The sequence below is a fragment of the Hypanus sabinus genome, chromosome 30 (genome assembly GCF_030144855.1).
Source record: "Hypanus sabinus isolate sHypSab1 chromosome 30, sHypSab1.hap1, whole genome shotgun sequence".
NCBI lineage: Eukaryota > Metazoa > Chordata > Chondrichthyes > Myliobatiformes > Dasyatidae > Hypanus > Hypanus sabinus.
In genome coordinates, this window is record NC_082735.1 from 8,128,912 (window position 1) to 8,149,772 (window position 20,861).

Consider the following 20,861-nt stretch of genomic DNA (forward strand, 5'->3'; position numbering starts at 1 on the left):
AGCACAGCCTGTTGGCACGGCTTGGGAAAATTCGGTTTGATAACCCCCTTGTGTAGTGTTAAAGTTGCTACTGTACTGAAAGCTGGCTCGTGCAATGTAGTACAGCGTTACATTTCATAAACCCAGTGTGACCTTCTAATTGCCTGATTATCTGAAAGCGTGGGTCAGCAATAACATGTTTTCTCCATCCTCTTGCCAATTCCTGCTGACTCTGGTGTTACAGCCCCTCTCTCAGAATCAGAATCAGGTTTATTATCACCAGCATGTGTCGTGAAATTTGACAGCTTAGCAACAGCAGTTCAATGCAATACATAATCTAGAAAAAATAATAAGTGAATCAATTACAGTAAGAGTATATATACGAGGGGTGATTGATAAGTTTGTGGCCTAAGGTAGAAGGAGTCAATTTTAGAAAATCTAGCACATTTATTTTTCAACATAGTCCCCTCCTACATTTACACATTTAGTTCAGTGGTCGTGGAGCATACGGATCTTGGACCTCAAGGAAGTGCCCACAGATGGGTGATTGATAATTTTGTGGCCTAAGGTAGAAGGAAATGAGTTATTAACTTCAAACTTACTGCATAATCACTCAGAGAGTTGACCTGCATGTGCATGTAACGAGAGCGGTAAAACTCACCTCCTGAATCATTGAGTGTGTGCCTTCAGGCTTCTTTACCTCCTTCCTGACGGTAACAGTGAGAAGAGGGCATGTCTGGGGTGATGGGGGTCCTTAATAAAGGACGTTGTCTTTCTGAGGTACCGCTCCTTGAAGATGTCTTGGATACTATGGAGGCTAGTTCCCAAAATGGAGCTGACTAGTTTTACAACTTTCTGGAGTTTCTTTTGGTCCTGTGCAGTAGCCCACCCTCCCACACCAAAGAGTGATGCAGACCGTCAGAATGCTCACAATGGTAGATCTATAGAAGTTTTCGAGTGTTGTAGATGACAAACCAAATCCCTTCAAACTCCTAATGAAATATAGCTGCTGTCCTGCCTTCTTTATAGCTGCATCAATATGTTGGGACCAGGTTAGATCCTCAGAGATCTTGACATTCAGGAACTTGAAACTGCTCACTCTCTCCACTTCTGATCCCTCTATGAGGATTGGTATGTGTTCCCTCTTCTTACCCTTCTGGAAGTTCACAATCAGCTCTTTCTTCTTACTGATGGTATTGCAAAGTTGTTGCCACGACAACACTCAACTAGCTGGTATATCTCACTCCTGTAGAACCTCTCATCTCCACCCACCAACAAGGGTACCACTCTCATATTCACCACCAATCTGGGCACCAGCACATTTTGGCCCAATTCTACCACCACTATAACTGTCAGCATTCCCTGGCTACACAGAAAATATAAAATACTCCAAATATTGTTGTGTTACTAATTAATTTTACTGGATGTGGTCACCTAAAGAGTAAACAGACCAGGCCAATGGGAGATTTGAAATGTTTGGGAAAGGATTTTCGGAGGACAAGGCTGGACTCTGAGCAGGAAAAAGCTGAAGTTCAGCACAGACACAAAACGCCCAGCACATAGTGGAGCAGAGACACACCCAGCGCCTACTGAGGTAGCGGTAACGTCAGTGTCTGTACGTCTCTGTTTCATGATCAGCTTCGCTGCCGGAAGGTGATCTAATAGTCAAGCTGGAGTGTGCCCGCACGTGTGTGGCACCCTGGCAGCACTGGGCATAGCTGACCATCTATAACCCTGTGGACTTCAGTGCCAGTGTGGACTTTGGCATGGAGGCTGTGCTGGGTGCAAATCAACCTGGCATTGCCAGCTTGCCTGTTAAAACTGTTTATTTATTTATTTGGAGATACAGTGCAGAATTGAACCCTCCATCCCCAAGAGTCACACCAGCCAGCAGCCCCAGACAACCTCACATCAAGCCTGAGCTAATCACCGAACACTGACGAACCTACCCAGTACATCTGGACCGTGGGAGGAGATCGTAGGATCTGAAAAGCCCCACGCATTCCAGGGGGAGGACGTACAGAGCCTCATTGCAGAGGACGTGGGGATTGAACTCTGAACTCTGACAGCCTGAACTGCAATAGCATCACTCTAACCGCTAAGCAATCGTGGTGCCCGTTAGAGGCTATTGGGCTTCTTCCAGAATCAGAATCAAATTTATTGTCAGTGATAAATGGTCATTGAATTTGTTTTCAACAGCAGTACAGTGTAATAAATAAAATACCCTTATAAATTACAATATTTGATATATGTATACATACTGTATAGACTCAGGGGCCTCATTATTCTGTAGACCTTGGAACCCGGTCTGGTTCTCTGCTGCTGTACTCCATTCACTCCAAGGGTTCACAGTGTTGTGCGTTCAGAGATCAGTGCCCCAACACCTAGTGTTGGGGGGTGGGGCACTGCAAAGGGTCGAAAGAAAGTCGGCGTCCATAATTAAGGACCTCCATCATCTTGGATGTGCCCTCTTCTCACTGTTACCATCAGGGAGGAGGCAGAGGAGCCTGAAGACACGCACTCAACTATTCAGGAACAGCTCCTTCCCCTCTGCCATCCAGTTTCTGAATGGACATTGAACCCTTGAACTACTGAATTTTAACTATTTAACATCTATGTACTCACAGTAATTCACACTCTTTATCGTGTATTGCATTGTGCTGCTGTCGTAAAGTCAACACATTTCACAGCATATGCTGGTGATATTAAACCTGATTCTGATTCTGCACGCTGGTGTTTTAACCAGTCACTGTCACCTCGTCTGCTCATTCTCCTCTGATCGCTCTCATTAGCAAGATGTTTTCACCCACAGAAATGCTGCTCACTGGGTGCTCTTTTTTTTACTTATTACACCATTCTGTTGTCCGTGAAAATCCCAGGAGATCAGCAGCTTCTGAGGTGCTAAAACCACCCCGTCTGGCACCAGCCATCATTCCACAATTACAATCACCTAGATCACATTTATTCCCCATTCTGATATTTGGTCTGAATAATAACTGAACCTCCTTTCCACACCTGCATGCTTTTATGCATTAAACTGCTGCCACATGATTGGCTGGTTAGATATTTGCATTAATGAGCAGGTGTGTGGGTGTACCTAATAAAGTGGCCACTGAGTGTCTATAGTATATCTACTTACACTGCTTAATTAGATATATAGAATAAATAATTTATACCTACATATGCATACATCTATGATTAAATAAGTAGCGCAAAAGTAGTGTTCATGGGTTTATGGAAAGTTCAGAAATCCGAAAGCGAAGAGAAAGAAGCTCCCCGACAGTGGTAATGGTAAGGGAGCGTTGCTGGACAGTGAGAGGCCTTTATAATGGATGCCACCTTTCTGAGGCATCACCTTTTGAAGATGGCCACGATGGAGCTGGCTGAGTTTACAACTTTCTGTGCCATAACCTGTGCCATATGGCCTCTCCGTACCCAGACGGTGACACAACCGGTTAGAATGTCTCCACGGTATATTGGTAGAAATCTGCTAGTTTTTGCTGACATACCAAATCTCTTCTGCTTCCTTATGAAATGCAGTCACTAGCATGCCTTCGCAATTCCACACTGTGCTCCTGGTGCCACATTCACATGGTTTAGTATTCCCCCCCCCCGGATCCTGGGTCGGCTGACCAGCTTCCCCCCCCCCCCCCCCCCCCAGGGTCAGGAGGCTGCATCTGCCAAAGGAAAGCAGCGCTGCTACCCCTTCCTTTCCAGTCCTGTGAAGGGTCTTGGTTCAAAAAGTCAACTGTTTATTCTCCTCCGTGGTTGCTGCCTGAGCTGCTGAGCTCCTCCAGTATTTTGTGCCTTGCTCAAGATCTTGATCACCTGCAGAAACACGTGCTCATGGTCATCTGAGGGTCGGAGAGAGCAACTCGTGCCCCCCCCACAGGGAGATCCACTGGCGCTGAGTGAACTGAACGTTGAAACAAAGGGAATCCAAAAAGCAGCAAAAGACAAAGGTGTTTTACAGAGAAAAAGAAACGTGCTCCAGCTTGTACCTGACATAGAGAATGATCTCCAGCCTGACTTCTTACAAAAACTTCGTGCTTGCTTTCCCAGGTTGTCCACGTAGAGTGGCCCATGTAGGATCCCATAGGATGCCTCATATGAGATTTCCCACATGTCCTCTCCCAGGTCAGGCTGCTCCCATCCCTGAGTTCTAATCAGACAACTCCAGGAAGCTACTGGAGCCCAATTTTACAGGGACAAGGCAAGGCTTTCCTCTCTCCACCTCACATAACAGACTTAAATCAGGTTAATGTATTGCCAGGATACAATATGTACATTTTATACAAGAGAAAAAGCAGTTCTGATGCATGTTATCCAAACTTGCTACCTGTTCGTTAATATGTTGGAGGACCCAGCCCACACACGGACCCAGCCGCTCTGTGAACATGCTAAATTTAACTACATCACTCTCATCTGTGTAGTGGGCACACCTCCCCATACAGTTCTGAGTCTGCACTAACTCCTGCAGTTATCTCTGGGCATTGAGTAGATATCCCCTCATCGGGAGCATGCAGAAGTCCAGTGTAACGATGAGAAAAGTGCAAATCCTCACCAGTCACACCTGATACAAACGTCGGGAGTCTCACATCAGTTACCTGAGAACTCACAGAATCACAGCGTCAGGAAGTCATCCTCAATCCCTAAGATCTTCCTAAGAACGTGGAAGGGAATCGTTGGGTATTGGTGTCCAGATAGCCTGGAGTTTGACTGGGGCAGGGTATCGGGAAACTCCTGTATGAAATTTATAATGTTACGAAGGACAATTATAGTGTAAATACTTGAATTTTTTTCCCAGTGTAGCATTATCAAATACGAGAGGCTATGCTTTTAAAGTGAGAGGGACTAAGATCAAAAGGGGTGTACAGAGAGTGGTGGGTGCCTGAACCTCACTGCCAGGGGGGTGATAGGAGCAAACTTGAAAAAGGTGTTTAATAAGCTGAATGTGCAGAGAACGAGGGGATGTGGATCATGTGACTAGTTTTTGGGGTGTGGGAGGGGTCAGTGGCCCTATAGGAGGAACAGGAGCTGTGCAGTTGTTGGGGGGGTGAGGGGGGAGAGGGGTATGTTTGAGGCTGCAGCTGAGAAGCACGGTTGAAGGTCTGAGAGGAGAAGGAAGAGTGATTGGTAAATGGTGGGTGGTGATGAGGAAATGTGAAGGCTTCATTGGCAATCTTAGGGGATTTTGGGGCTGGAGGGAGCAGAGTGGTCTCAGGGTTTAGGTTTATAGGTGATTAAAGAGTTGATGCTTCAGAAGGGAACATGGGAATCAGGAATATTTGAGAGCTGTGTTGGGTCAGAGGGTCTGGGGTTGGAGGAATGATGCCATCATAGGAACAAGAAGGAAGAACACAACTCTTCACTGATGAACTAGGAAGAGTTAGTTCTCTCAGGCTGGCTCGACTCAAAAAGTTTTAATCCACATCCCTGTGATGCCCATTGCATGAACGATTACATCATTGCACATGGGTACCAGGGACGTAAGGGTGAGGGATGCACAATAAGCAGAAGTGAACACGATCAGGAAGAGTTACTATTCACAAGATAAACTTACATAGTTGACTTCAGAGAATTTTTTATTTAATTGTGAAAAAATACAAAGAATGATGGCTTTTTCCCCAGAGTAAGTTGTAAATACAGGGATGTCCTTCAAGGTCCAATGTGATCACAGCCTTTTATCTATTATTGGCCAAAGCCTTAAGAACAGTAGTTAATACTGTGGAGAATGACATCAGGAGAATGTATATTGGCTGGAGAAATGGATAGATTTTTTTTTATCTTTTAGAATTGTGAAGGGGTTTGTTATAATTGGCAATGGTCCAGAGGAGGTTCATGAGAATGATCCCTGAAATTGAAGGGTTAACATATGAAGAGTGTTTGATGGCTCTGGCCCTGTACTCGCTGGAGTTAGATAAATGAGGGGGATCTCATTGAAAATTACTGAATGTTGAAAGGCCTCGTGGATGTGAAGAGGATGTTTCCAGTAGTGGAGGAGTCTGGGTCCAGATGAACAGTCTCAGAATACAAGAACATCCCTTTAGAACAAAGATGAGGAGGAACTTCTTTGACCAGAAGGTGGTAAACCTGTGGAATTCATTGCCAATTGTGTACATTTAAAGTGCAGGTTAACGGTTCTTGATTGGTAGAGGTGTCGAAGATTCCCGGGAGAAGGCAGGAGAATGGGGTTCAGAGGGATAATAAGTCAGACATGACTGAATTGCACAGTAGACTCAATGGGCCGAATGGCCTAATTCTGCTCCTATGTCTTATAATGCCATATAAACCAAACAAAAGAACTTTAAACGGCCTGCAGAAACACAGAGCTTTGATCCTTTCGAAAGATAAAGATTGCAGGACTAATTAAGAAGGATAAATAAATGCAGAGAGTTCTTCGTCTAAATCCTTTAGAAACAATTCACATTAAACCTTTATTGATCACTGGTTAGATAAAATAATTATTTCAGATGTGGGAACGTACACTAGGAACAATCTCAAAGCCTCAGAAGGGTGCAAGGTGTGAGCTCGTAGAAGGCCATCAGCTATCTGGAGAAGCTGGTATGGAGGCAGAGCAGGTTGAGAAGTGTTCAGCATCACAAATGGTTTTGACGCAGAAGCTAGGTTAATCAATTGTGGTCTTTAGAAAGGTGAAAGCTCACCAGTCCTCATCGAAGGGTCTGCAGTGGAAGGTCTGAGCAACCTCGGGTACTTTGCTGTCAACATCTCAGGGAACCTATCCTTGGCCCAGAACGTAGAGGTAACCATGAAAAGGCACACTAACGCCCCTATTTTCTTATAAATTCAAGGATATTCGGCATGCCATGGAAGAAGATGATAAACCCCTATAGTGGAAAGCATTCTGACTGGTTGTGTCATCTCCTGGTATGGAAGCTCCAATGTGCAAGAAGCACAAGAGGCCGCAGACAGTGGTGGACTTCGTCAGCCCCATCATGGGTACAACTCTCCCACCATCAAGGACATCTGCAAGAAGACAACATCCATTGTCAAGGCCCTTTTCTCATCAGACAGGAGGTGCAGGAACCTGAAGACTAACAGCTCAAAGTTCACCAGCAGCTTCTTCCCCACTGCCATGGGGTTCCTGATCCAACCCAGCAATCTTACTTTCATTTCGGACTATAGTCCTGTCAGCTTGCTTTAATGTTGCTGTATTTGCTTTTAGTTTCTTTTATTGCATAAGTTATGCATAATTTATGTTCACTTAAGTTTATGTTAACTTCCGTTTGTCACGTTTGCAAAGTGCAGTGCTGATGCAGCAAAAAGCTAATTTTCGTGGCATTTATATTCTGGGTATGTGTGCCCATGACAATAACCTTCAACTTGGATAACCAGGACCAGGTTTAAAGTGACTAGCAATAGAAGCGAGATGAGAGTTGGTTAAGTCATCGAGATTTGGGAATGCACTGTCTGAACGGGCTCTGCAGAATTCAATAACTTCCACAGGAATTGTAGAGAAATATCAACATTTCGGGCTGTTCGGAAAGGAATGATCACACTGTCTTTTCATAGAGCCCGCACAAACCTGATGGGCCAAATGGCCTCTTTCTGACCAATAGCAATATTGTGATGTAATCGGAATTTTTCTTATTCCTTTCCTCGTGGTTGTAGACACCAGTCTCGAGGCCGAGATTAATGGGCGTCCCTGATTGCTCCTAAGCTGAGGAGTGATTTAGAGCCAATACGATGTAACAGCAATTAATTCTTCAGTTTATCTTCACAGTTTGAGATGTTGTTTCCTCAACGCTGGAGAGGCCAAGTACAGATTGGAAGCACTCTTCACTCAGCACTCCAGTGCCTCCTGTTCTCCATCCCCTTTCCTGCTGCTCCCCCCCCTCCGTGTCTCTGTACACCTTCCTACCTAACCAGCAAAATTGAGCTGTTCTTCCTCCCTCCCCCAATCTGCTGAGTCTTTCCAACACTTCCTGTTTATGTTATAATTAATATTTGAGCATCTTGTTGTATAAGTTTAAATGGCAGATTGCTGATGGCAAAATTGCAATATTAGTAGTTTTACTGCCAACTGTGCTGCGACGGCCAGCTGCTATGAGCTCAGCAGCTGCAACTCCCTCCCCCTCTCCCCTTTACATCGCTGTACCACTTCTGTGTATTTTCCTTCTGCTTTTGAAGGTGAGAGGTTGTAGTGCTGAGGAATGGAAATGTTCCATTTTTGGACACAGCGTCTGCATCAGCAACTCCTGCTCAGGTATTAGGCAGGCTAAGCTGCAGACTTAGTCAATATTAGTAATTAGGCCCTAACAGAGCACCTCAGTCCCAACCTCAAAACGGCATCGCAGGCTGCGTCCCTCGAACAATTCTCCCCTTCATGCAGCTCCCTTCTGATCATCCTCCGATCGAGATTTCCAGCTTGTAGATGAGCTTCTGTGCATTTTCGAAAGAGGCCCTCACAGGCTCCAGAGATTTTCGCTCATGTTTCTGAAGGAAAAGGCATAAAGGGAGCTGTACGGGTAGAGTGTTTAAAATGAAGGAAGGCTTTTGTGGAGTAAAGACACCCCAGCAAAATCTGGAGCTTCTTTAAACTCAGTAGGTCAGGCAGCATCTATGGAGGGGAATAAACAGTTGATGTTTTGGGTCATTAAATTCCTTCTTCTTCAGCCCTTTACCTTTTCCAACCCCAAACCCCAGCTTCTCTTATCTTCTCCCCCCCCCAATCCACCCACCTACCCCTCACCTGGTTTTACCTCTCACCTGCTAGCTCATACTTCTTCTGCAAACCCTCCCCCCACCCCACCGCCACCACCTCGTTAGTCTACCCTCTTCCCAGTCTTGATGATGAAGGGTTTCAGTCCAAGGCAATAACTGTCCATGGTTACTGCCCGGCCTGCTGAGTTCCTCCAGCATTTTGTGTGTGTTGCTCTGGGTTTCCAGCATCTGCAGAATCTCTTGCATTTCTGTCTCTGTTGCTCTCTGTTCTGCACTCACATTTACAAAGAACTGCCTGGAGAGCCCAGACAGCACAGGCTTATCACAGTAAACAGACAAGGAAGTTCCATTTAAACCCAGAGTTCAGACCTTTTTGGTCTCTGTTCCATTCTTCGTACAATGACTGTCCTCAAACACCAGAGGAGGCCTTGCTTCAAAGTTCGAAGTACGCTTATTATCGAAGTATGTGTACATTGTACAACCTTGAGATTCACCTCCTTACAGGCAGCCGCGAAACAAAGAAACCCTCAAGAACCCACTAAAAAAAACATCGAACTCCCAAATCAAACAAGTCATGCAAACAATAAACATAAGCGAATAGTGTCCTGAACCGAATTACACAAAGGGAGTCCCAGAGTTCAGAATAATTCAGCATAGAGCCTAGTCGTGGAGCAGTGAGTTGAACCGGCCCATCCCTGACATCCTGACCTTATCAATCTGGCCCAGTGCCTAAACCGACGTCCAAACTTTGGGTTCAACTCCCTGATACACTTTAGAGCCGGGACCCCACTGCCTGGGATCAGCCTGTACCCGGCCTTGCCGGTGTACAATGTTTTCACACGCAGCTTGATAAGTGGAGAGATATGTGGTGTGATATCTGGTACCTGCCCAGTTGTATCTGTGGGGAGCTGGTCACATGAAGCCAGGTTTGCACTGCCCTGTGAGAACCCAGAGCTTGCTGAGTCTGGTTGCGAGCCGGTGGCAGCCACGGGTCATCTCAGAATGGGCCCACTTCCAGTTGTGAAATGGATTAAAAGAAACCTGCTTTCATTTTGCGGAGTATCCTTACACAGAGCAGACACAAGAGACATTCATCTGAGTAGGCCAGGATCTGAGCCAACTGCGAAGGAGTACGGGTTCTGGGAAAACTTCAAAAAGCAACAAAGAGCTGCTAAGCCAGCGACAAGGAAAAGCAGGATAGTTCATGAAAGTAAACCAAGCATAAAATATAAAAACAGTTTTTTTTTAAATTATGTAAAGCAGAGAAGGGTGCCTACATGAAAATAGGCCCTTTGAAAATGAGAAGGCAGAATTAATGCTCAGTAATGTGGACATGGTCAAGACCTTGAACAACTATTTTGTGTTGGCCTTCATGGTGGAGGACACGTCATAATGCCAGAGAGAGATGTTATGGATGCAATGGGAGATGAGGAACTCAATACAATCACCATCTCTAAATAGGTAGAGATGCACAAAGTACTGGGCCGAAGGATGACAGGTCTCCTGGTCCTGATAGGATGCTTCTCAGAGTGCTAAAACAAATGGTGCAAGTTATAGTAGTAGACAGCTTATCAAAATTCTCTGGACTCTGGGCAGATCGGAAGGCAGTACGGATTCACCCCAGTGTTTAAAAAATGATGTAGACAAAAAATAGGTAACGATAGGCAAATTAGCTTAACATCTTTAGCTGGGAAAATGCTTGAGGCTATCATTTCATTTATTTATTTAGGAATAGACGCTTCTTGCCATAGAGCCATAGAACACTACAGCACAGTACAGGCCCTTCAGCCCTCCATGTTGTGCCGACCCATATAATCCTTAAAAAAAGTACTAAACCCACACTACCCCATAACCCTCTATTTTTCTTTCATCCATGTGCCTGTCCAAGAGGCTCTTAAATACCCCTAATGTTTTAGCCTCCACCACCGTCCCTGGCAAGTCATTCCAGCCACTCACAACCCTCTGTGTAAAAAACTTACCCCTGATGTCTCCCCTAAACTTCCCTCCTTTAATTTTGTACATATGCCCTCTGGTGTTTGCTATTGGTGCCCTGGGAAACAGGTACTGACTATCCACCCTATCTATGCCTCTCATAATCTTGTAGACCTCTATCAAGTCCCCTCTCATTCTTCTACGCTCCAAAGAGAAAAGTCCCAGCTCTGCTAACCTTGCTTCATAGGACTTGTTCTCCAAACCAGGCAACATCCTGGTAAATCTCCTCTGCACCCTCTCCATAGCTTCCACATCCTTCCTATAATGAGGTGACCAGAATTGAACACAATACTCTAAGTGCGGTCTCACCAGAGATTTGTAGAGTTGCAACATGGCAACATGGCAACCCTAATGCCCTTCAAGCTGTACTGCCCCGCAACCCACAACAGCCCCGGTTTAAATAAACCTAATCTAATTGCAATGACTAATTAACCTACCTGCCACGTCTTTGGACCATGGGAGGAAACCCAGAGGATGCAGAGAACGCCCACGCATGCAAAGGGGTTCCTTAGAGACCATGCTAGGATTGAACTCCGAACTCTGATCCCCCAAGCTGTAATGGCATCGAACTAACAGCTTTGCTACTGTGGTGCCCATTAAGGAAAAATAGCGAGGCAGCTGGACAGAGGTGATTCCATCAGGCAGACAGAGCGTGGATTCTGATGGACATGTTTGTCCAACCTAGTAGAGTTCTTTGTGGATATAATGAGCATAGTGGATAGACAGAGAGGAACAGGTAAATGTTGTGTTCTTGGATTTCCAGAGCACGTTCAATGAGGTAGCATATAAAAGACTTAACGACAATGATAGATGAATTTGGGGGTAACATATTAACATGGATAGAGGATTGGTTTATCAATAGAAGACAGAGAGTTGGGATAATTGGGAATTTCTCGGGTTGGCAGTCAATGGTGTGCTGAGCCCATAAATATGATCACAGGGTACATTAATGATTTGGAAGAGGGGACTGAAATGTAGCTTATCTAAGTTTGCTGTTGACATGAAATTGAGTGGAAAATAAATTGTGCAGAGGATGGAGAGAGTCTGCAAGAAGACATAGATAGGTTAGGTGAGTGGGCAAGGATCCAGCAATGTTGGTGAATTTGATTGCATCCACTCACTGGAGTTCATGAGAATGGGAGGGCATCTTAGAGAAATATATAAAATTATGTAAGGAATTGATAAGGTAGAGGTAAAATAAGTGCTTCCACCAAGTGAGAGAGCCAGAACTAGGCCACGTAGCCTCAAGATTCAGAGGAAGAGATCTAGGATTGTGATGAGGAGAAAATGCTTTTCCTGGAGAGTAATGAATCTGTGGAATTCTTGCCTAGAAGCTATCTCATTAAATACATTCTTGTCTCAGAGGCTGGTGAACAAGCTGCCTGTGGAAATGGTGAATGCAGGTTCGGTTTCAACACTTAAGAGAAGTTTGAGCAAGAACTCGGGTGGGATGGGAAGAGCTATGCTCCAGGTGCTGGTTGATAGTTCTGGGCAGAATATTAATTTGGCATGGACTAGATGGATTGGAGGGCCTGTTCCTGTGCTGCACTTCGCTGTGACTATGACACAGTTAGATAAGAATTTTTGCATTGAGGGATATGTGAAAAGGCAGGGACTCTAGGTGGAGCAACACACACAAAATGCTGGAGGAGGCCAGGCAGCATCAGTGGTATCTTGGGATACCTACTGTAGGGGGAGCTGGGTTCACAGCCAATCAGCCATGGTCTTATTGAAAGGTGGAGCAGGCTCAATGGGCCAGATGGCCAACTCTTGCTTCTACTTCTTATGTCTTGTTGAGTAATAGTTCACTGAAATATCTCTCTGTTGGAGTAGAAAGAGATGTAAAGGGAAAGATTAAAAAAAAACAAAAGTACTCCAGGATCACAGCCTTCTTTCTAAAGTCCACGGCCAATGTCTTCAACTTAAATTGGGACACTTATTGTATAAAGGGATGAAGGTGGAGTGGTCTAAGGTGGACTAGGAAAATAACAGTGATCGAGATTCAAACGATTGTCCATAATGGTCAGCAGGAATTTGTCCCAATTAGAAGCAGGGATTCCAAGAGAAAGAGATACAATATGGGATTAACAAAGGAGTTCAGAGGGAATGGTAAATTGTAGAGCAAAGTGGCGAGGGCTGGTGGTAGTCCAGAAGGGTGGCAAATGTTCAGAGAAAAAAAGGACCTAGCAGTGTAAGACTAAAAAGCTTGCAAGAAGGCAGAAAATGAACTTTGGGAGAAAACTTGTGAGTAATAGCAAAATGACAGTGTAAGTTTCCGTGGGTTACAGAAAGGAAGAAGAGGGATTATGGAAGGCAAGAGGCAGGTGAATATCTAACAAGAAACTTAGAAATGGCCGGATAGTTAAATCAACTTTTTGCTTCAGTCTTCACTATGTTGGGTGCTACCAATACCCCTTGGATAACAGATGGACTAATTTCAAATAACATGGACGAACTTGTAACTGTCCCAACCACAAGGACAGAATATGAGAGAAACCAGGACCCAATGGCCTTTGCGCAAGGGGTTTAAAGGATTTGACTGCAGAGATGGTGGATCCACAGGTTGCCATTTTTGAAAACTCTCTGAATTGTGGTGGTCAACCTGACCCTCCTTGTACAAGATGGGAGGAGGATGAAGGCTGCTGTATTGGCAAAATGCTAGTGTCAATAGTGAAAGAGGAAATAATTGATCAGTTGTTTAAACTGAATTTGTAAAACTCAATACCGTGTTATGACTGGTAAACTTTGTTTGCTGTAGGTCTTCGAGGGGGTACGGGGGAGAGCTGATAGAGTGCAGCGTATAGATGTAGTTATCGAGACAGTCGGCTTGCTTCCTGGTTAGATTTACAAAAGGCAATGGGACTGAAGTCAGATGTATGAAACTGGGAAGGGATTGTGGATCTGTAGACATATGCAAGCCCCTGTTGTTCTAAATCATCTGTGTTTACAGATAGTGGATTAAGGGAGTTGTGGTGAAGTAACAGCAAAGGTGCCACTAAAGAGGCTTGTGCATAAATTAATGAGGACACTGTGATTCCACAACAGGATGTAGACAGACTGAGTGACTGAGTGAAATACGGGAGTTTAATGTGGGAGAGATTGAGGTCATCTGCCTCAATAAGAGGAGTCAAAGGTCAGGCGATTATCCAAATGGAGAGGAGCTAGAGAAGAGTGAAGTTCTGAAGAGCTTCTGTGTTCTAATGCAAGAATCACAAAAACATATGAGGTAGTTACAATGAGAAGCTAAATGGCAGACATGTCTGTATTACAAAGGGGCTGTAGCTTGGTCACAGGATGGACAGGATGTCGATAAGATATTGTACTACATTGGAGACAATCCAAAGGTGATTCAGCAGGATAATTCCTGGGCTGAGAAGATTGCCTTGTCAAAAGAAGTTGAACAGTTTGGTTTGATATTCTCTACTGTTTAGAAGAATGAGAATGACCTGTGGGAGCTTGACAAGGTAGACATTGGAATCTTTCCCTTGGTGGGAGTCTCCTGAACTAGGGGCCAGTCATTTAAAACTGTCCAGTGCCTGGCCCGCTGAGTTCCTCCGGCATTGTGTGTGTGTGTGTTCCAGAGACATACAGTGTGGGTTGGGGTTGGGAAGTTGTGGGAGTACCATGTTGGTGCAGCACTTACGGGCTGACCCCGCCATACCCTCACGCTGTACAGTTGTTGATGCAAGCAACGCATTTCACTGTATGTTTCGATGCTTCAATGTACATGTGATGAATAAAGCATATCTGATCTTTATGTACTTTTGAGTTTTGTAACCAAATGTGATATATGGTGTTGCACCATCATGGAGGAGGTGACTGGTTGGTCTTAAACCGGGAGGGTTGGTGATTCGCAGTCATCAGTTTCATATCAGAGTCCTGGCTCTGGGCTTCTTCGTCACACACAGAGTGCGGGACTTCTGTGCTGTTAAGGATTTTGAGATGAAACCGATGAGACATTTTATTACTCGGCTGCTTGTCCACAGTGACTGTAGGGTGTACCACCTACAAGGTGGGCAGTTGGTATGACTCTCCTGAACCTTTGACCTTGAACAATGCTTCAGGTACAGAGGAACAGAGCTCAGGAACACTCGTCAGGATCAGAACCAAAATCAGGTTGTTATCACCGGCGTGTGGCATGAAATTTGATAACTTAGCAGCAGCAGTTCAATGCAATACATAATATAGCAGAGAGAGAAAAAAATAATAATAATAAACAAAAACAAATAAATAAGTAAATCGGTTACAGTATACATCTATTGAATAGATTAAAAATCGTGCAAAAATCAGAAATACTATATAAATTGAGGTAGTGTCCAAGGGTTCAATGTCCATTTAGGAATCGATTGACAGAGGGGAAGAAGCTGTTTCTGAATTGCTGAGTGTGTGCCTTCAGGCTTTTTTACCTCCTGCCTGATGGTGAAAGTGAGACAAGGGCATGCCCTGGGTCTGGAGGTCCTTAATAATGAATGCAGCCTTTCTGAGATGCTGCTCCTTGAAGATGTCCTGGGTACTTTGTAAGTGAGTACCCAGGACGGAGGCAATTAAATTTACAACCTCTGCAGCTTCTTCCGGTCCTGTGCAGTAGCAACCCCGCACCCCCCCCCCCTTACCAGATAGTGATGAAGCCTGTCAGAATGTTCTCCACAGTACATCAATAGAAGTTTTTAAGTGTATTTGTTGACATACCAAATCCCTTCAAATTCCTAATGAAGTATAGTCACTGTTTTGTCTTCTTTATAACTACATCGATATGTTGGGACCAGGTTAGATCCTCAGAGATCTTGACATCCAAGAACTTGAAACTGCTCACTCTCTCCACTTCTGATCCCTCTATGAGCATTGGTATGTGTTCCCTCATCTTACCCTTCCTGACACCCACAATCAGCTCTTTCGTCATAATGACGTTGAGTGCCAGGTTATTGTTGCGACACTACTCCATGACTTAGCATATCTTGCTCCTGTATGCCCTCTTGTCTCCATCTGAGATTCTACCATCAATGGTTGTATCCTCAGCAAACTTATAGATTGTATTGGAGCTATGCCTAGACTCACAGTCATGTGTATATAGAGATTAGAGCAGTGGACTAAGCTCACACCCCTGAGGTGCACCAGTGTTGATCGTCAGCGAGGAGGAGATGCCGACAAGGAGGAGAATCTGCACAGACTATGGTCTTCCAGTTAGGAAGTCGAGGATCCAATTGCAGAGGGAGGTTCAGAGCCCCAGGTTCTGCAACTTCTCAATCAGGATTGTGGGAATGATGTTAATAAATGCTGAGCTATAGTTGATGAACAGCAGCCTGACGTAGGTGTTTGTGTCGTCCAGGTGGTTTCAGGTTATGTGAAGAGCCATTGAGATTGTGTCTGCTGTTGACCTATTTTGGTGATAGGCAAATTGCAGTGAGTCCAGGTTCTTGTTGAGGCAGGAGTTCATTCTAGTCATGACTAACTTCGCAAAGCATTTCATCACTGTCAATGTGAGTGCTACCAGGTGGTAGTTGTTAAGGCAGCTCACTTGAAAGGGAACCTTCCGCTTTTCCAGCAAGTCACCCCTCATCCTGATTTGGGAATATAACAATGGCTCTTCATCGTCACTGGCTCTAAATGCAGGAGCTACCTTCCCAACTGCTCTGTGGGGGGTGGGGGGGGATAGATTTCCTCAAGAAAGAATACAACAGTTGAAGAAAATGGTTCATCACCACTTCTTAAGAATCAGAATCAGAATCAGACTTTAATCACCAAGTACCTGTGCACATACAAGGGATTTACTTCCGGCAGATGTTGTCTCTCTGCTCATAACAATAATAATGATAAATATAAACAATTAAGGATGGCCAATACCTGCTTGCTCTGCCATTGGCACTTACATTGTGCTGATTTATAGTTCAGAGAAAATTTATAAGGGTGTTACTGAGACTTGAGAATTTGAGTTGTGGGGAAATATTGAATAGGTTAGGACTTTATTCCCTAGAACATAGAAGATAGGGGGGGGGATTTGCTAGACATATACAAAATTATGAGGGCTATAGATGGGGTAAATGCAACCAGGGTTTGTCCACTGAGGTTGGATAAAACTACAACTAGAGATCACGGGTTAAGGATGAAAGGTGACATGTTTGAGGGGACCATGAAGTGAGCTTCTTCTCTCAGAGGGTGATGAGAGTGTGCAACGAGCTGCCACCATAAGTGGTGGATGCCAGTGTGATTTCAACATTTGAGAGCAATTTGGTTAGGTACATGGATGGGAGGGATATGGAGGGTACAGGTCAATAGGACTAGGCAGATTAATGGTTCGGTACAGACTAGATGGGTCAAAGGGCCTGTTTCTGTATTGTAGTGTTCTCCGTCTATCACTCTATGATTATTATCTGCTGGCATTGGAGAGGGTCCAGAGGAGGTTCACAAAGAAGATTCCAGGTATGAAAGGGTTATCACATGAAGAACGTTTGATGGCTCTGGGCCTGTACTCCAGAAGGATGAAGGGGGATCTCATTGAAAGCTTTTGAATGTTGAAAGACTTTGACAGAGTAGATATGGAATGAATGTTTCCCATGGTGGGAAAGTCTAGGACAGGAGAGCACAGCCTTAAAACAGAGATTCAGAGAAATTTCGTTAGCCAAAGGGTGGAGAATTTGTGGAATTTGCTGCCACATGCATCTCTGGAGGCCAGGTCATTGGGCGTATTTGAGGCAGAGATTGATAGACTCTTGGTTGGACACGGCATCAAAGGTTACGGGGAGGCCGGGAACTGGGATTGAGGTGGAGAGAAAAAAGGATTAGCCATGATTGAATGGCAGAGCAGACTCGATGGGCCAAATGGCCTAATTCTGCTTCTATGTCTTATGGTCTTATGGTCTTATATTTTTAAAAGTTCCTCCTGAACTTTGGATCTGTGTGATAAATACTTTTTGGATGAGGACAATTGCTTTCCCCTAAATCTGAGAAGAAAATAAGCCCAGAGAACAGTCTTGAGCAAGCTGGGCTGTGTCTGGCCAGTCCTGACCCTGTCATGGAGTCAGCAATAGCGTGGACTAGTGCCGTGAGTGTTCATAAGGACAAAACAACAGGCACACACACTAGAAATTAAAGAGAAAATAGCCATACAGGCTTGAGTCGCTGGAAATGAGCAGCTAATGTAACCAACTGATAAAACACAAAATGTGAAGCTATTGACTGAGGTCTTTGCTAATAGTAAAACTATTTCAGAAATTATAATGACTGATGTCTAAAAATGCCTTAACAGGTATCTCCACATTTCATACACCAGTCTTTTCCCTAACACTTCCCTCTTCTCCTCATTGACATAATCTCCTCTACTAACTCTGTCGTCTTTTCCCTTAGCTGGAGAAATGGTCATTGTCCGAGTGTTAACTGTTTGTGGAGGGGTCAGTCCTGCAGCCAAAACCCACCACAGCTGAATGAGCCAGGTACAAACTCACGGCTGGTTACCCAGGGGATGCTGAGTTCAGGAGCCTCCCTGGAGGTTGCCCCAGGCTATATGTTGTGCCCTTGTGGGTCAACAGCATCAATTACTAAAGGTGAGGCTCTGGGCAGAGAACAAGGGGCCCTCGTGTGAAGGCTGAGCTCAGCGACTGATCCCAGGAGCTGACACGGCAGCAGTGTGGTGCGCACAACATGTCCCTCATCTCCCACGGGGATCCAGCTTTCTATTTTAAAACAAAAACTCAAACGTCATCAGTCATTAGCTGCTCTTGTGACGGCTTTTTCAGTCGCTCTGTTCCGGAAGATCTGAAAAATGTACCGTGAGGCAGTGATGTCATCTCACCACTCACGTTTTCCTCATGCCTGCCGCTGCATCCAGCCGTACAGTGAGATGGACCGAGGGGCCTCTCGAGACTCGTACGTCAGCAGGCCGAGAGCGTTCAGATGCCACCGTTGCCACAAGACATGTTAGAGCAGATTGCCGGGCTGTGATCTGTGTCCTTCCCAGGATGTGGGAGCTGAAACCATTTCTAACAATCACCGGCTTCAGTACCGCGCACCTGTCCAGAGATTCCAATCTCCCATTAAGGTGTTGTGGGTTGGTGACCACAACCATCCCTTTAGAACAGAGAGCATAGAAGGTCACAGCACAGTACAGGCCCTTCAGCCCGCAATGCTGTGCCACCATTTAAACCTACTCTAGAATCAATCTAACCCTTCCCTCTTACATAGCCCTTTATTTTTCTGTCATGTGTGAGCCTATCAAAGAGTTTCTTAAATGTTCCTGATGTATCTGTCGGTACCACCACGCAGACAGAGTGTTCCATGAACCACCACTCTCCCTGTGAAAAAAAACTTACCTCTGACATGCCCCCTATGCTTTATCTAAAATTTATTCCCCTTTCAAATTAAAAACCTGATTCTGATTCTGATGTGTTAAACGGGTATTATAAGGTGACCTGCCCAACTTTCTGAACCCAAAACAGTTGTTAACTCCAGAAAAGATTGACTTTTAGTTGTATAACGCTGAAAGTAAAACCATAATGTAGTTGAATTCCCAGGTAATATTTTCTGAGTTAAACAATTTCCTTCATTGTTTGGTAAATGAGTCCCGTGGCCCGTGCGGTGGTCCCTGCCGCTGTGCTATGGACTGGAGGTGTGGAGATGCCAGAGCAGCTCCAGTCCTCATTGCTTTGCTTTCCGGGTCACTGACATGGCCACCCCAGGTCAGCCACGGTCAAAACTGGACGAAGTGACGAGGCAGGGATCTACAACAGTCAGCACTCCTACTCCTCGCCTGACAACAGAACAGGTTTATGCACCCCCCCCACCCCCCAAATTGTTCAATTGTATTTGTTTTTAAAATACATCTAAAATCCAGAACCCATAACTGACATATGCTAGTGATATTAAACCTGATTCTGTTGGGAAAATAACTCCCTGCAGTTTACTTAAAAAAAAACAGGAATCTGATCTGAAATCTTAATTGTCTTTCTAACACAGATGTTAGACCATAAGACGTAGGAACAGAATTAGGCCAGTGGGGTTTTCTGCTTTTGATGCCGTGCTTCAACAAGCCATCACTTGGATGGCTTAAGTAAATATTTCCCTCTGCTGCCGATGGAAGGTACCGGAGTCTTGGGTCCCATGCTGCAAGATTTGATCACCCAGAGGCTTGTGGCTCGTGGCTGTAGACTCACTTTTGGCTGCGGTTTGAAGTTTAATGTCCTCAGTGTTAAACACACTTTGTTATGGAGGAAGTACTGGCGCTTTTAAAGAATATAAAAGTGGATAAGTCTTCAGATCCTGACAGGATATTCCCTAGAACCTTGAGGGAACTTAGTGTAGAAATAGCAAGGGCTATTCTTAGAGATATATATATAATTATCTGGATAGTCAGCATCTGATTAGGAACAGTCAACATGGATTTGTGCATGGAAGGTTATGTTTGACAAATCTTATTGAATTTTTGGAAGAGGTTATGAGGAAAGTTGACAAGGGTAAAGCAGTGGATGTTGGTTATATGGACTTCAGTAAGGCCTTTGACAAGGTTCCACATGGAAGGTTAGTTAGGAAGGTTCAATCGTTAGGTATTAATATTGAAGTAGTAAAATGGATTCAACAGTGGCTGGATGGGAGATGCCAGAGAGGAGATGTGGATAACTGTTTGTCAGGTTGGAGGCCGGTGACTAGCGGTGTGCCTCAGGGATCTGTACTAGGTCCAATGTTATTTGTCATATATATTAATGATCTGGATAATGGGGAGGTAAATTAGATTAGTAAGTATTCAGATGATACTAAGAGAGGTGGCATTGTGGATAATGAAGTAGGTTTTCAAAGCTTGCAGAGAGATTTAGGCCAGTTAGAAGAGTGGGCTGAAAGATGGCAGATGGAGTTTAATGCTGATAAGTGTGAGGTGCTACATTTTGGTATGAATAATCAAAATAGGATATACATGGTAAATGGTAGGGCATTGAGGAATGCAGTAGAACAGAGCAATCTAGGAATAATGGTGAATAGTTCATGTGGATAGGGTGGTAAAGAAAGCTTTTGGTATGCTGGCCTTTATAAATCAGAGCATTGAGTATAGGAGTTGGGATGTAATGTTAAAATTGTACAAGGCATTGGTGAGGCCAAATTTGGAGCATTGTGTACAGTTCTGGTCACCGAATTATAGGAAAGATGTCACCAAAATAGAGAGAGTACAGAGAAGATTTACTAAAATGTTACCTGGGTTTCAGCACCCAAGTTACAGGGAAAGG